Source organism: Salvia miltiorrhiza, chromosome 7 (assembly GCF_028751815.1).
Source record: "Salvia miltiorrhiza cultivar Shanhuang (shh) chromosome 7, IMPLAD_Smil_shh, whole genome shotgun sequence".
NCBI classification, from domain to species: Eukaryota; Viridiplantae; Streptophyta; class Magnoliopsida; order Lamiales; family Lamiaceae; genus Salvia; species Salvia miltiorrhiza.
In genome coordinates, this window is record NC_080393.1 from 4,585,471 (window position 1) to 4,599,794 (window position 14,324).

General features: G+C 31.1%; 2 long non-coding RNA genes across 2 annotated transcripts; one reads left to right on the top strand and one right to left on the bottom strand.

The window, feature by feature from the left end:
• Positions 1-9,021: 9,021 nt before the first annotated feature.
• LOC130991958 (uncharacterized) lies at positions 9,022-11,522 on the bottom strand. The gene is made up of 3 exons (XR_009091213.1): positions 11,156-11,522; positions 9,919-9,999; positions 9,022-9,411 (listed from the first exon to the last, which is right to left on the bottom strand). It is a non-coding gene; the product is annotated as an uncharacterized LOC130991958 (long non-coding RNA).
• Positions 11,523-12,030: 508 nt separating this feature from the next.
• On the top strand, positions 12,031-12,786 carry LOC130991965 (uncharacterized). Its single transcript, XR_009091220.1, has 2 exons — positions 12,031-12,262; positions 12,365-12,786. It is a non-coding gene; the product is annotated as an uncharacterized LOC130991965 (long non-coding RNA).
• Positions 12,787-14,324: the final 1,538 nt, after the last annotated feature.

Consider the following 14,324-nt stretch of genomic DNA (forward strand, 5'->3'; position numbering starts at 1 on the left):
ATTAAAATCATAACCATAGAAACATACTTTTAGTATTTCTTCTAACTTGAGTATATATATATAGTCACATCACATTGATCAAATTAGCCCATGGGACATTTAATTAGCCTAGCTATTAGCTCAGAAATTTAATTTTATCTAAATATATCAGTTTAGATAAAGAATTAATTTCTAAAATATTGCATTGTTTTTTTATACTTGAGAGAAAAAAAGTAATGAAATTTGAACCCTAAACTTCACTATTTAATGACAAGAGTTCACACCGTTTGATGTCCCCTAAAAACAAATATTACACTGTTAAATAGTGCTACTACTTTCTAAATGTTTTCATCAGCCCATCTACGTTCACATCAATTTCATGTAATAAAAAATTACAAAGTAAGCTCCCTTCATTAGCAAGGGCTTATATATTTTTTTTACAGAGATTTTAACGAGACTCAGCCCGTACTCGCATCTTCTCGTTTTTAGGGGTTGATAAGTTTTTCTCTTTTTCGTTTTCAATCAAATCGTATTTAATATATTATACTATGAGTTTTGATAAATAAAAAAAACATCTAAATTCTAGAAATTAAAAACCAGTCTAATTTTGCAACATCTTGATTCATAACATGCACATGGGAGCTTCGTCATGAGTGATCTATATGTTCATTGGATAAATTCACTAATTTTCCCTTAATGAAAATGATATAGAAAATAAATAAATAAAAACTTGCAAGTGCAAAGTGATGATGTTATCGCACCGATTAAAATTTATTCATGTATTTGTGTAATAATTCAAAATAAACTTGTGTATGAATATACGAACTCATTTTTTTCGCACAATTTTATTATTCACGTATCGAAGGGTATTAATTATCATAATAATTGCTAACTTTTATGTATAATTAGTATTATAATTGCGTCAAACTCTTTATAAATATCTTTAAATTTGCATATTTGTTCATATTTTGATATTATTGACTTGCACGACGACGCGTATGCAGGAGACCACAAATACTGTAGCATCGAATCTATCGATGAAAATGAAAAACAAATTCAACGAAGAAAAAAATCCAAATATAGCCGAACACACTAATATTTATTTTTTTAAAACGCAGCCACATTAATATTTTAGGTCAACATTTCCCAATTCGTTGTCGCTATTGTTACCGGTTAAATGGTTGGTAGATCTGACGGCCATAAGCTTCCACTTTTGAAACAACGGTTTCTGATTGATATATAGTACACGCTCGTCACATAATAATCAAAATAAATGGTTTATGCTATGGTCGATAGCCCTGCACATTCCAATAATCTAGCCAAGTATATATACATGCGTCGTGGATGATCTAGTTCCAAAACATTCAATTTTAAATTTTTTGTTTATTTAAAAAACTTTGTCCCTTTTCTTTTGTAGGAAATTAAAGTAGAAGATCAAAGAATCTTGGGTATACCCGGGTGTACCGTACAATCGGGTTAACCCGTATCTAAAATAGTATATTATTTATATGATTTGGGTCTGGATATAGATTCAAATTAGGATACGAATCAAAGTCTAAGCGAAGGTGCAACTCAGTTGTACGGTACACCCGGATGTACCCAAGATCACCTCGTAGAAGATATGGTTATGCTAATTGATATATATTATATCACAGAATTTATAGATAATTATAATTATAATTTAAATTTTCAATTTTCAATTCATAGTAAATTTGTCCATTTTATTCATAGTATGGAATTGAGACTCAAACATGGCTTTTGAAGTTTATATGGCACCGTAATATCTTGTTTGGTAAGAAGTAATACGAAACACACGACCCTTTATAAATTAAAAGTCCGAAAATATTATACTTATTTGAGATATTTTGTATACCATCTTCGTAGGTGGTATACGTAATACAAATCTTAATTACAACTATTATTAACTTTATATAATCTTAATACATCTTACCAAACAATATATTACTATATTTTACATATATTTTTATGCATTATACCAAATATGATAATAATATGACATATAGTAAAAAATATTTCAGTCAAATCTATCACGCTTTATCTCATACAGCGTACTAAACGAGCCTAAAAGCTTACTACTATGACTGTTTAAAGTAGTGAAATTAATTAATCAAGAATTGAAAGTAGTGAAATTAATTAATCAAGAAGAACCACAAATCTAAACCAAACGAGCGTAAAAGTTTACGACTATGACTGTTTAAGCTAGTGAAATTAACTAATCAAGAAGAACCACAAATCTAAAAAGTATCAATCTACGTACTAATTAAGATATTGACAAAAAGTGAGATAGACAAAAGTCTTTTTTTTTTTTTTTGAGAGAAGATAGACAAAAGTTAATAAAAAGTGATCAATACTTATCGTTAGATTGTGCGTATCGATTATACACCACTGGCGATTTCCGGACTTTAACCATTTCAATTTCATTAATTAAAATCTCTATCTTTTTTTTTTTTTTTTTTTTTTGCATCAGAAAAAAAGAATTTATTAGGATAGAATTTGGTACCTCTACCGCCAAATTACACAAGAACAAGAGGAGTTTCACAAGAGAACCAAGATTGAGAGCTAATCTCTTTAGCAAGTAGTCCAAAAATCTTATTCCAACTCCAAATCCTCACTTTCACTTCTTCGATCACGTCATTGATCTCCCAATTCTTGCCTTCAAATCTGCTCTCGTTACGTCGTTTCCACAACAACCAAATGGTACAAACCCATACTGTCGCAGGAAAAAGTCGACCTTCCTTTCCTTTGTCAAGATTTGTGAACAAATCGAAGTGTGTCTCAACCGATTGAGGCCACGCTGCTTTTATTCCCAACCACCAATGGATTCCAATCCAAACCTTTTCAGTCTTCGGATACGACAGAAGCAGATGGTTTGTCGTTTCTAAATGTTGACAGCATGCATTACACATAATCTCCTCCTCTCCAAGTGGGATATTTCTCGCACCGCAATAAATTAACATAAATTCTCATGTGCAACTGATTGCATCGTACAACTGGTGTCAGAATGACACCACTTTATTTGGGAAATAACATTTGAACATTTTCGAATAACACTACTTCAATATACAGATGGCACTTGAAAATCTTTAAATATTATTTATATATTAAAATAGTATCATTCAGAAATCAATTATAGGGTGCAATCGATTGCACGGCAGAGTGACTCATAAATTAATTAGTTATAGATGTACTTAACCTGGCCCAGCGCACCGGACTCATTTCGGCGTTAGTTAATGTTGTAGTGTTTTTTATTTTTGAGTTATTTAATGCTATAGTGTTGCCTAGACTGGCATAGAATTAATTATTTATATAGGCGCACCAGTTCGCTACTTTACTTAGCTAATAGCCTCTAGAAAATACTAGTATTAAATAAAAAAGTATTTAACATAAAATTATAAATCACTTATATTTAACATATAAATTAATTACTGTTAATTTATAAAGTATATGCACTTTCAATGATACTGATTTCAAATTTCATAATAGACATAATTTTAGAAGGGTTAATGCCGCTAAATCCTCTAACTATTTTCATTTTCGCGTTTTGCATTAAATTCAGAAAATATGCCACAGTATAACCCAACTAAGCCTTGAATCGATTTTTGCATTCGGAGAAGAAATTCGACGACCTAACTTAATCTACGTGTAAAAAATTTTGATGACTAGGTGGAATATAACGTCTACATGATAGATACATGTTTTGCTTTTTTGGTGGGGATGATGATTTGAGAACAGGGGCTTGCAGCGGCTGAAAACCCTGAGCAAATCCAATGAAACTTTGGGGATCGACTTTATTGGTCTGATATACACGTTTGATAGGGATCTGATTTTGTGATTTTGGTGGATGATGATTGATGGAGAAGGTTGTGAATCGTTGTAATTGAAGAGAACATGGAGCAAGACGCGGGATTTTCAGAGTTGGCGGCGGCCGAAATCGAAGAGAACAGAAAAGGGTTTGATATACACGTTTGATGGGGATCTGATTTTGTGATTTTGGTTGATGATGATTGATGGAGAAGGCTGCGAATCGCTGTAATTGAAGAGAACATGGAGCAAGTCGCCGGATTTTTAGAGGCGGCGGCGGCCGAAATCGAAGAGAACAGAGAGGGCTAGGGCTCGATCTGATACATCGCTGAAATTGGGAAATGGGTTAAGTTATACTTGATAATATTCCAATTTGTGTACAATATTAGGGTTCCAAATTCTAATTGCAAGAAAACGACGTCGTTTTGTGACTAATAATTTCAAAGAAACGTGAGTTAAAACAACGTCGCTTTGATTATCGGAATTCCAGGACACTTAGATAAGTTCGGCTGCCAAGTCAACTTCAATTTTGCCGAAAAACTACATAGAGTGCAAAAGCCGATTCAAGGCTTGGTTAAGATATACTGTGGCAGATTTTCTGAATTTGATGCAAAACGCGAAAATGAAAATAGTTAGAGGATTTAGCAGCATTAACCTCATTTTAGAATTATAAAAATTATAATTACTCTATAAATTAAGTACGACGTTAGTTGTTTTTACGAAAAATTAAATTTTTATTATAACTTTACACTAGCTTTGTAATATCTTTTATATTCCAAAGAAGCATTATTCATTTACTTTTTTACAATTTCCACATTATTGTCACATTTGACCAAATATAAAATAACGTTGCACAATTCCTTTGGGACTATCTTGTGGTAGATTGGATTTTTTGAGGGCTAACAAGTTTGAATTTTACTAATGTTTCTATAAATCTGATTTTATCAAACTTAGTTTTCCAAATGCGTTTTACTTGTCGTGTGTGGTTATCAATAACTAACGTGGCACAAACATTCCAGTCCGAGGTTGTTGTCACGTTGATTTCAATTCGGTTAATTAAAATATGCGATTTGAGTTATTTTCAATATGTATAGTACTCTACATTGTTGGTGTCACATTTTTTAAGTTGTAGGCAAAAGGGTTTACTTATTGTTCTATTATTTTAATGAATTCTTAAAAATATCAATCTAAAGATATTATCAATTTAATTATTAAAAAAATATTGTTATCGTCCTAATTAAAGTTTTTGATGCCCTGAAATTAACGTGAAATGTTAGATATTTACCATAACTTTCCAACGTGGATATATTAATCTACATACAATTTAAAGTATATTAAAAAAAAATATAGGTTATGGTGTGAATGTGGTCGTGTCTCACTAACTTTGGATTGAAGCATTAACTAACAAAAAAAGTTTTCTAGAATACCCAAGTAATCTAATATAAATATTCAAAATATAACTTGTGATTTGATTCAGACATGTAAACAAAATAAGTGATCTTTTGCTGGTTCTCTAAAAGTGTAAATCACATAATTCTCCATAAAATTACAGTAATAAATTTGAGCAAATCAGAATGCCAGGTAAGTTTTACCAAAACTGAAATTCACAATCTTAAGATAAGTCAAACCCGTTCCCAGGCAATTCACATCTATTATAATGAATTCTAATTAATTTTATTATATTAATAAAGTCTATTAAAAGAACTATAATAAACCTAAATTAAAATCTCACCTAAATTTAAGTTTAAATAAATTAAATACCCTAAATATGAAATAATCAATAATAATGTTCATGCCGATGCTGCACCAATCCAAGAAATAATAATAATAATAATAATAATAATAATAATAATAATAATAATAATAATAATAATAATAATAATAATATTTTTGAGCCCGATCTTTCCAAGTTCATATACATCCAGATTCAAAAAAATTCAGTTGGATCTAGATCTGATTCAACTCCATCGACTAATAAGAGCCAAATTCAAATTCGTAAGAGCACCCGTATCGGACTAGTTCAGAGGTAGACTTGAGTCGGCCTTTGCGATGAGCCAGTCGGTGTAGGATGGCCCGGCTTGAGGCGCGACTCATCCTTAAGCGCCCGACTCAAATGCTCACAATATTAGGTGCGTGTTTTACATACGCCAATTTTTTTTTAAAACAAAATAAAAATAAAAACAAAAATAAAAATAAAAAATTGAAAAAATCTGACAATGGCACATAGCAGCTAGTAGCTGATATTTTTTTTATCTATAAATATGCCATTTTCCCATCTTTTATTCTTCATTTTTATTTTACTCTTAGATTTCCGCAAAGTAAAATGACTTCATTCTACTCTTTTTCTTCATCATCTTCTTCGGATGGGGAGTTAAGAAAAATAGCAAAAATGGTTGTCAAATTTATGTTTGGTTTTTTAATTTATGTATTTTTCTTATTAATGTGTATTTCAATTATTTGTAATTTCTATAAAATTAATTAATCAAAAATCAAAAATCAAAATTAATTTAAATAAGTCAACATGATGAACCAATCAAATGCAACATTTGACTCATGAGTGGACCAGGAGCATGGGCGAGTCAAGTATTGATCCAACTAATATAAATGCTCTAAGATCGAGACTCTAATTCAAATCTTTTTATCTTCTAAAATAAATCTTAAATTAAATAAAATCCAGAATAACACCCTTATAATTGTTTAGAGTTTCCACAATCAATGGTGAATAATTTTATTACACCATAATCTATTAAAAAACAATTACAATAATTTAAGATAAGTTATAATATTACGAAGACACAATTATAAAATTGATTATCATTTGATTATTATATAAAAATTCTAAATATTTTAAGATAATATATTTTAGTTTAATATAAAAATAATAAAGAATAATTCATAGTAATAAAAAATGATATTGTGAAAAAAGAAAACAATATAAGTTAAAAGATATTGTAATTGAAAAAAATAGATTTATTCAAAAAAAGAGGAGAGAGGAGAGATAATTTTCTTAAGTTTTAATCTTTAAATAAATATAATTTTTATATTTTAAATCCAATACTTACATAAATTATTTCAAATTAAAGCTCTTGTCATGATCTTTAATTTGATATGCATATCAAATATTTTATAATTAGGCAAATTTCAAAATTTTAAGAAAGAAATAAAATAGAAAAATAAGAAGTTACAGAAAAGGAAAAAAGAAGAAGTATAACTTATAAATAAACCTTCAATTTCATTCTAACTACAAAATTGCCACTCAATTTTGAAATTGATTTGAAATCAATTTGAAATTAAAAACTCCCTTTTTAATACAGTATAGATAGATGTCTCGTCTGCATACAAATTACTTATTTGATTATATATTCAATACCTCTTTTAATTTTTTTTTAAATAGTCATTCTAACCTAATGTAATATTAACACATGTCTCCAAAATATTTTATTGGTTTATTTACCGTTGAATACACAAATTATGGTGGAATTTCTACTTTTAATCAAATAAAAAAATTTAATCAAAACATTACAAAAACTTTATGAAGTTTTAGAATTTAGTCCGAAATAAAGTCATATAACATTTAATACTACGTGGCACCGAAAATAAATGATATAAGGGGTAGAGTAGCAACTTTAAGGCAAATTTTTGATTAGTTTCAACGATCAAAACTTGACAATATGGATATTATTAAAAAAGCACCCACAATAAATTTTCAACAATATTTATGAATTGTTTATTATACACGGAAAATTTGAGTAATTGACCAGCGAAGATGCTTAGACCTAAATTAACAATATTCATGAATCAAAACTAAACTAAAAAGTCTAAAATAATGATGGGAAAAATAAGATGAGAAGTTGACAACGAAGAAAAGCTCAATTGATAAGACGCTTTCCCTCAATCTATTAAATCAGGGGTTTGAGTCATTAAGAGAAGAATTAAACAATCATTATTGATCATTTTTTTAACAAAAAAAAAAGATAAAAAAGGATTAAAAGCTGCCAATTTCTGCTTTTGAAGAAGTCGTATATATGTTGCTTCCAAAACAATTACCGTTAGAAGGCATTTCGTTTAATGATAAGGCATCATTATTTTCCACCCTAAATATATATATATGTAAGAAGTTTTAAATAAGAATCTTTATTTAAAGCGAGAATTATTTTCATCTCTTCAATCGTGAAAAATTGAAATAATGTATCATATGAATGCAACATACATACACATATTATATACTTCCTGATAAAAAAAAAACATATTATATACTTCCTTCATCCACGATATCGTTTTCACTTTGTAAACGACATGGATTTTAAGAAAATGGTGGATAGTAGTTAATAGTAGTGGGTATAGTTGTGAATAAAATTTAGGTCCCACTATTATTGTGAGTGGAGTTTTCTGAACCCTACTACTGTAAATGAAAGTGGAAATGATATTATGGACAGATCAAAATGACAAAAGTGGAAACAATATCGTGGACGGAGGAAGTATATATATATATATGGGAGAACTAAAATAAAAACACTTCTTAATATATAAAATATGAATCATTTTGTGCCCTTAGATCATCAAGATCTACGGTTGATTCATCACCTTGTTGAATGAATTCATGGTCATGAGTTCGAATCTCATATGTAGCAAAAAAAATTTCGCAATTCAGACATTTACGTACACAGAGAATTCATAGGTGTTCTACATAAAATTTATACATTTTAATTAGTTTATAGCTTATATGTTAAGAAGTGTTTATACAGTAGCCCTCCCATTAATTCACTATGATATAATGGACATGATTTGTTCCTATTTTATACACTTAAAAGTATTTTCATGGTAGCCCAACCCGTGAAATTATTTTCATGGTAGCCTATTTTATATCACGGGTTGGGCTACCATGAAAATACTTTTAAATGTATAAAATAGGATCAAATCATGTCCATTATATCATAGTGAATTAATGGCTCAGATCAAATTATATGGAGATCCGAAATTCACAATTGTTTTCCTTGCAATTTATACATTTTTCTTATTACGAATTTAACGTACTTTTGTTACGAATTATATTTTATGCATGACTATGAAGTTCTTTTGTTACGAATTATGTTCTGATTAGACAAATTTCAAGCTACAAGATCAACCAAAGATCTAATTGACATGATGTATTCAATAAAATACAGTAAATACAGTGAAAATTTAAACCCAGGCTATGTGACAGCCCGACTCCCGGAAGAATAAGAAACGGCTACTTAATGGGATTGCTAGACTTTGTTAGAATAAAATGGGTGATATGTTCTTCGATTCGGGTAATACATTGTTAATAAAGGAGTGCCGCAATTGAAGGATAATAAATACAACAATTAGGATAGAGATTTTCCCAACCAGAATCAAAAGTTCGGAGGTCTGAGACAACAAGATAACACTTCATACTAGACACACATATATGCGAGGTTCAATTGCTAGAATGCGATTGCCAAAAGAGTTCATAATAATTAGGCTAAGAATATTTAAAGAGTCAGTCTCAAAAGATATCCACCTAAGTGAATATTATGGCAGCGGAAATTATTATATGGAACTACAGCAACATCCTCCCTCAGCCTCGCACGACACCACTTGCCGCTCAACCTGCAAAAGGTTTTGAAAACAATTGCAGGGCTGAGTACTAATATACTCAGTGGGTTTAGCCATTTGAAAACATTTGAAAATCTATTTAAAAGAATAATCCATGCTATGAACAGTATAACATAGAAATATTTGAAAGTATTCCATGCATACTTAAAATAAATTTGTGGATCCATTTCCAGTCTTCTCTCTATTGGTGCTTCACCTATAATGTGAACATGTGGGAGCAGCCCACAGAGGTCCACTACCATGCATGTTTCAGAAATGAGAGTAACCCAAGTCTGACAGTCTGAGGCAAGTGGGAGCAGCCTACAATACCCCTTTGTGTGTACACAATCCTAACCAGGGCAATCCAATCGCTACGCTGGCTAGGACCCGATCGTTAGATAACATAGGAGCACTTTAAACAATAGAGATATAAGAAACATTTTAACATGGATATTCATTTGCATTTGCATAATACAAGTAGAGCTCAATAACTCAAAGCATATTTTGGAAAATAAAACCCACCTTGATAGGACAAGCCTGTAGATAAATTTTGCACAATTCTCTTCTTGTAAAACCAGTGCTAAAACCTTCTAATAAGTGGACCTACAAGATAATCTAATCTTAATAGGTCGCAAAATATCGTACGAGCTAACAATTCTACAAAGCTGCTAAATCTTAATATTCTACGCCCGGATTTTCAAAACTCAATTGAAAATCTTAAAAATCGAAATTATCAAAATATTTATTATTGCATTATTCACTATGCAAATTCATATCATATCTCAAAATCACATAAGGTAAATAATTACACTTAATAAAATAAATAGTCATATTAATATATCAATTGATTAAGATCTTAATTAAATAATTTTAAGTAAAGCATGATTTAATAAAAATTAAATCAAGCCCAACATCTAAAAAAAAATGCAGCCCAATTCTTGTATTAAATCAAACCCATCTTAAATCATAATATAGGCCCAAAATAACAAACAAGCCCAAAATTTTAATGGTCCAATACTAAAAACCTTAGCCCACAACCCATTTCCCTTAATAAAAGTAAATCACACACACACACACACCCACAAACACACGCACACAGACGCACACACACACACCACACGCACCCTCTCCCTTTCCCTCTCCCCCTCTTCACGCTACTGCCGCCGCCGCCGGACGGCGGCGCCGCCCGACGGAGGCCGGCAGCCGGCCCCTCTCTTTCTCCTCTGACTTCTCTCTCTTCTCCCAGCCCTCTCTCTTCTCCTCTCTCTCTCTCTCTTCTCCCAGCCATCTCTCTCTCCCTCTTCTCCGTCGACGGCAGGGGAAGCCACCGCCGGCGCCGCGTCGACAGCAGCACGGCAGCAGCGGCGTCGCTCCCTCTCCCTTCAAACTCCGGTGAGCCACCAGCTGCGCCGCATCGATCGCAGCACAGCAGCCGCCGCCGCCTCTCCTTTCTTCCAGATCTGGCACCGCCGGCGCCCTCGCTCCATCCGACAACAGCACAGCAGCAGCAGCGCCGGCGCCGCCTCCTCCTGCCACGCCGAGCAGCCGATGCTGCTCTGCTTCTCCGGCTAAAACCGCCGGCTAACACCCCTCCCCAAAATCACCTCAAAACCCCTATCTCATTCTAACCTTCTAATTTCTTGAAAAGGTGAAGTTAAAATTGTAATTTTTCTTATGCAAAATTCAGTCTTTTTCTTATGCAAAAATTCAATCTTTTCTTATGAAATGGGCAAAACACTTGAGAAATATATATACTTACAAGCTGTGTTTTTTGATTTGTTGGTGTATGGCTGAATTTGATTTGAGGTAGATATTGTTAAAAGAGATTTTTGTGTTTCGATTGAAATTTTGGAAGTAAGGAAAATAGAAGGAAGAATTGTGTCTGCTGTGAAAGTGGTATGAATGAGTTTGAGATGTCAATTTTATTCCAGAAAAGTAAAATGCATGTAAGGTGATTGGCTTAGGATGTGGTGAATGGTGGAGTGATACGTGGATGAATTTTTGATGAATGAGGACAAATGGCTGCTGCCAAAAACCATAACACCTACAAAATCAAAAGTCAAAAATCTACAAAATTTCATAAGAGTTTGTGGGCTGACATGAATTAATAAAAAAAAATGTGGATCAAAAATGGGCTTGTAAAATACACATAATCTTAATTCAAAATTAAATAAAATCCAAACAAGATAAGTTAGTAATAATAGTTCTATTTAGGCCCAATGCAAAATGAAAGTAAATGAAAAATAAAATGTAAGACCATTTCCTTTGAGCTCGTCTAGTGTTAATATGAAATAAATTCACATAGTCACGTATTTGCATTTAATCCCTCTTGGTAAAATTTAATAAAATCTTTTATTAAAAGAAATACCCCTTTTTTTATCAACAAAAATTTTATCCGGCGAGAATTCACTTAAATAATATTCTAAGTTCAAGTATTATCGGGAAATCCTATTAGGAAAAATCGGGGTGTTACAGGCTAAAATTTTATTCATACGATACATTGATTTATTCATCGAAATTATAGACTTATTCGCTACTTTTTCACGCATTCTCCATTCTCAAAATATTTAGCATTCTATATGGATCTTCTCCCTATATATATATATATATATATATATATATATGTATAGGGGAGGGATCTATAGAGAATCCCATATTAGTAGAGAATAGAGAATTAATCTACGCCCTTAATTTTGTAACATCCAACGGCAATTATGATTTAAGAGGATTGAATTAAAAAAATTGAACAAATATTAATAAAAACAATTAAAAATCGAAAAAGGGTAAAATTGTACTGGGGAGAAATCAAGAGACCTAAAATTACGCCTCATTTCCGCCACGTTCAGTGAAAAACAATGAAGATGCGGTATATTTGCAGATTCTACCATTGTTTCCATTTCTGATTTCTTTGAAATCCAATTGTACTACTGATATTTCTGAAATCCTTTTTATTGTTTCATTTTCACAGATCCACCATTGTTTTCATTTTATGCGGTGGTGATTTGTTGAAGGCGACGTGATGAACTTGTTCTCCGGCGAAAGTTGTTGGTTTTCGTTGTTAGGCGCTTCCGCCTCCCTCTTCCGCCACAGGTGAAGCCACGGCCACCTCCTCTGTCCTGGACTTAACAGCACCGGCGGAGCCGCTGCCTCCCCTAGCCACCCCTCTGTCTCTCTTTCCCCCCCACCCCTCTCGTCGCTTCCGGTGATAGTAGGCAACCGACACCAAGCTTTTGGAATAACATGTTTTTACATTTGATTAACATTTTTTATTGGGTAAAATAGGTGATAGATCATAGAATAGAGATAGTGCGCAACCGCCTTTTTTTCTTCATATTTTGATCAAACATATTCTGAATCATCTTTATTGATATCATTTTTATCATTCATTTATTGATATGTTTATAGATAGAATACAAATTGTGATTACATAATATATTCATGAATATTATACTTTATTTAGTATAACATTTTTATCATTCATACTCTGTGAGTAAAAAAAATTGTGCTATGTTCATTGAAAAAATGTCTCATTCATTGAAAATTTGTAACTATTCGTTACTTGCTATATTTCTGAATAATATTATTGATATCTGATTCATAATTGTAAAAATATTTAAATACCCCTTTTTTTATCAACAAAAAATTTATCCGGCGAGAATTCACTTAAATAATATTCTAAGTTCAAGTATTATCGGGAAATCCTATTAGGAAAAATCGGGGTGTTACAGGCTAAAATTTTATTCATACGATACATTGATTTATTCATCGAAATTATAGACTTATTCGCTACTTTTTCACGCATTCTCCATTCTCAAAATATTTAGCATTCTATATGGATCTTCTCCCTATATATATATATATATATATTGAACATATCAGTCATTTCGTTGAACGTTCATCAAAATATACTGAATTTTAGGGGTTTTTGGGTTCGACCCCTTATATGTTCAGCATAAAAATCCGTTGAACAAGGCGTGAATAAATGATGACCCGTTAAATTGGATAAGATCAACGGCTGAAATTTGTTCTCTGTTCTGTGAATATATAGTGTTCTCCATTGAACTCTTCCATATATATATACATATAGGGAGAAGATCCATAGAGAATGGTAACTATTTTGAGAATGAAGAATTAATAGTAGCCGCTAGATCTTGCAAATCGGACGACTATGATTAAGGCTCATTAAGGCGTTTAATTAATTGCTGGAAATTCATTAAGGTTAGTTAAGTAATTTTCAAATTTTGATAACCGTCTTTAGTTTTTAAAGTGTTGACCGAATCTTTTTTAATTTTGGTAGAAATTACTGTTTGCGTATTTTTATATTTTAAGATTTTTATTTAATTGTAACGAATCAATCTCTTTATGAACAATAATTACCATATCTTCATTGTAATCATGTATTTTCAATTTATTTCAACTTTTTTGTTTGCTCAATTTATTTCACTTATCTTCGTTAACTATGGAGATATTAAATTAAGAATTAATAATATTTGTTTTTGTGTTATTTATCATCACAATTGATTTATTCAACAAAAGAAAATGAATTATGAATTTTGGCATTTCTATTTCAACAAACCTTAGAAAGCAAATATTGTAAATCAATATTTAATTTTCATTTATTCGCAATATATTTTTTCATTATTTAGTAAATTATTCAATTAATTTGTTATTTTTAGTGAATAGTTTATTTAGATGTTCATAATTTTGTTACGCTTGTTCAAATAATTCTATGTTAAATATTTTATGCTAAAAAAAATAAATTGCAAAATTTGTATTTAGATGTTCATAATTGTTTTATGTTTGTTCGAAATGTTTTATGTTAAATATTTTATATCAACTAAAAAAAAATCGAATATCTTATTTAGATGTTCGTAACTTTTTTTCACTTGTTCTAAATATCTCGTGTTAAATATTTTTATAATTCTCAG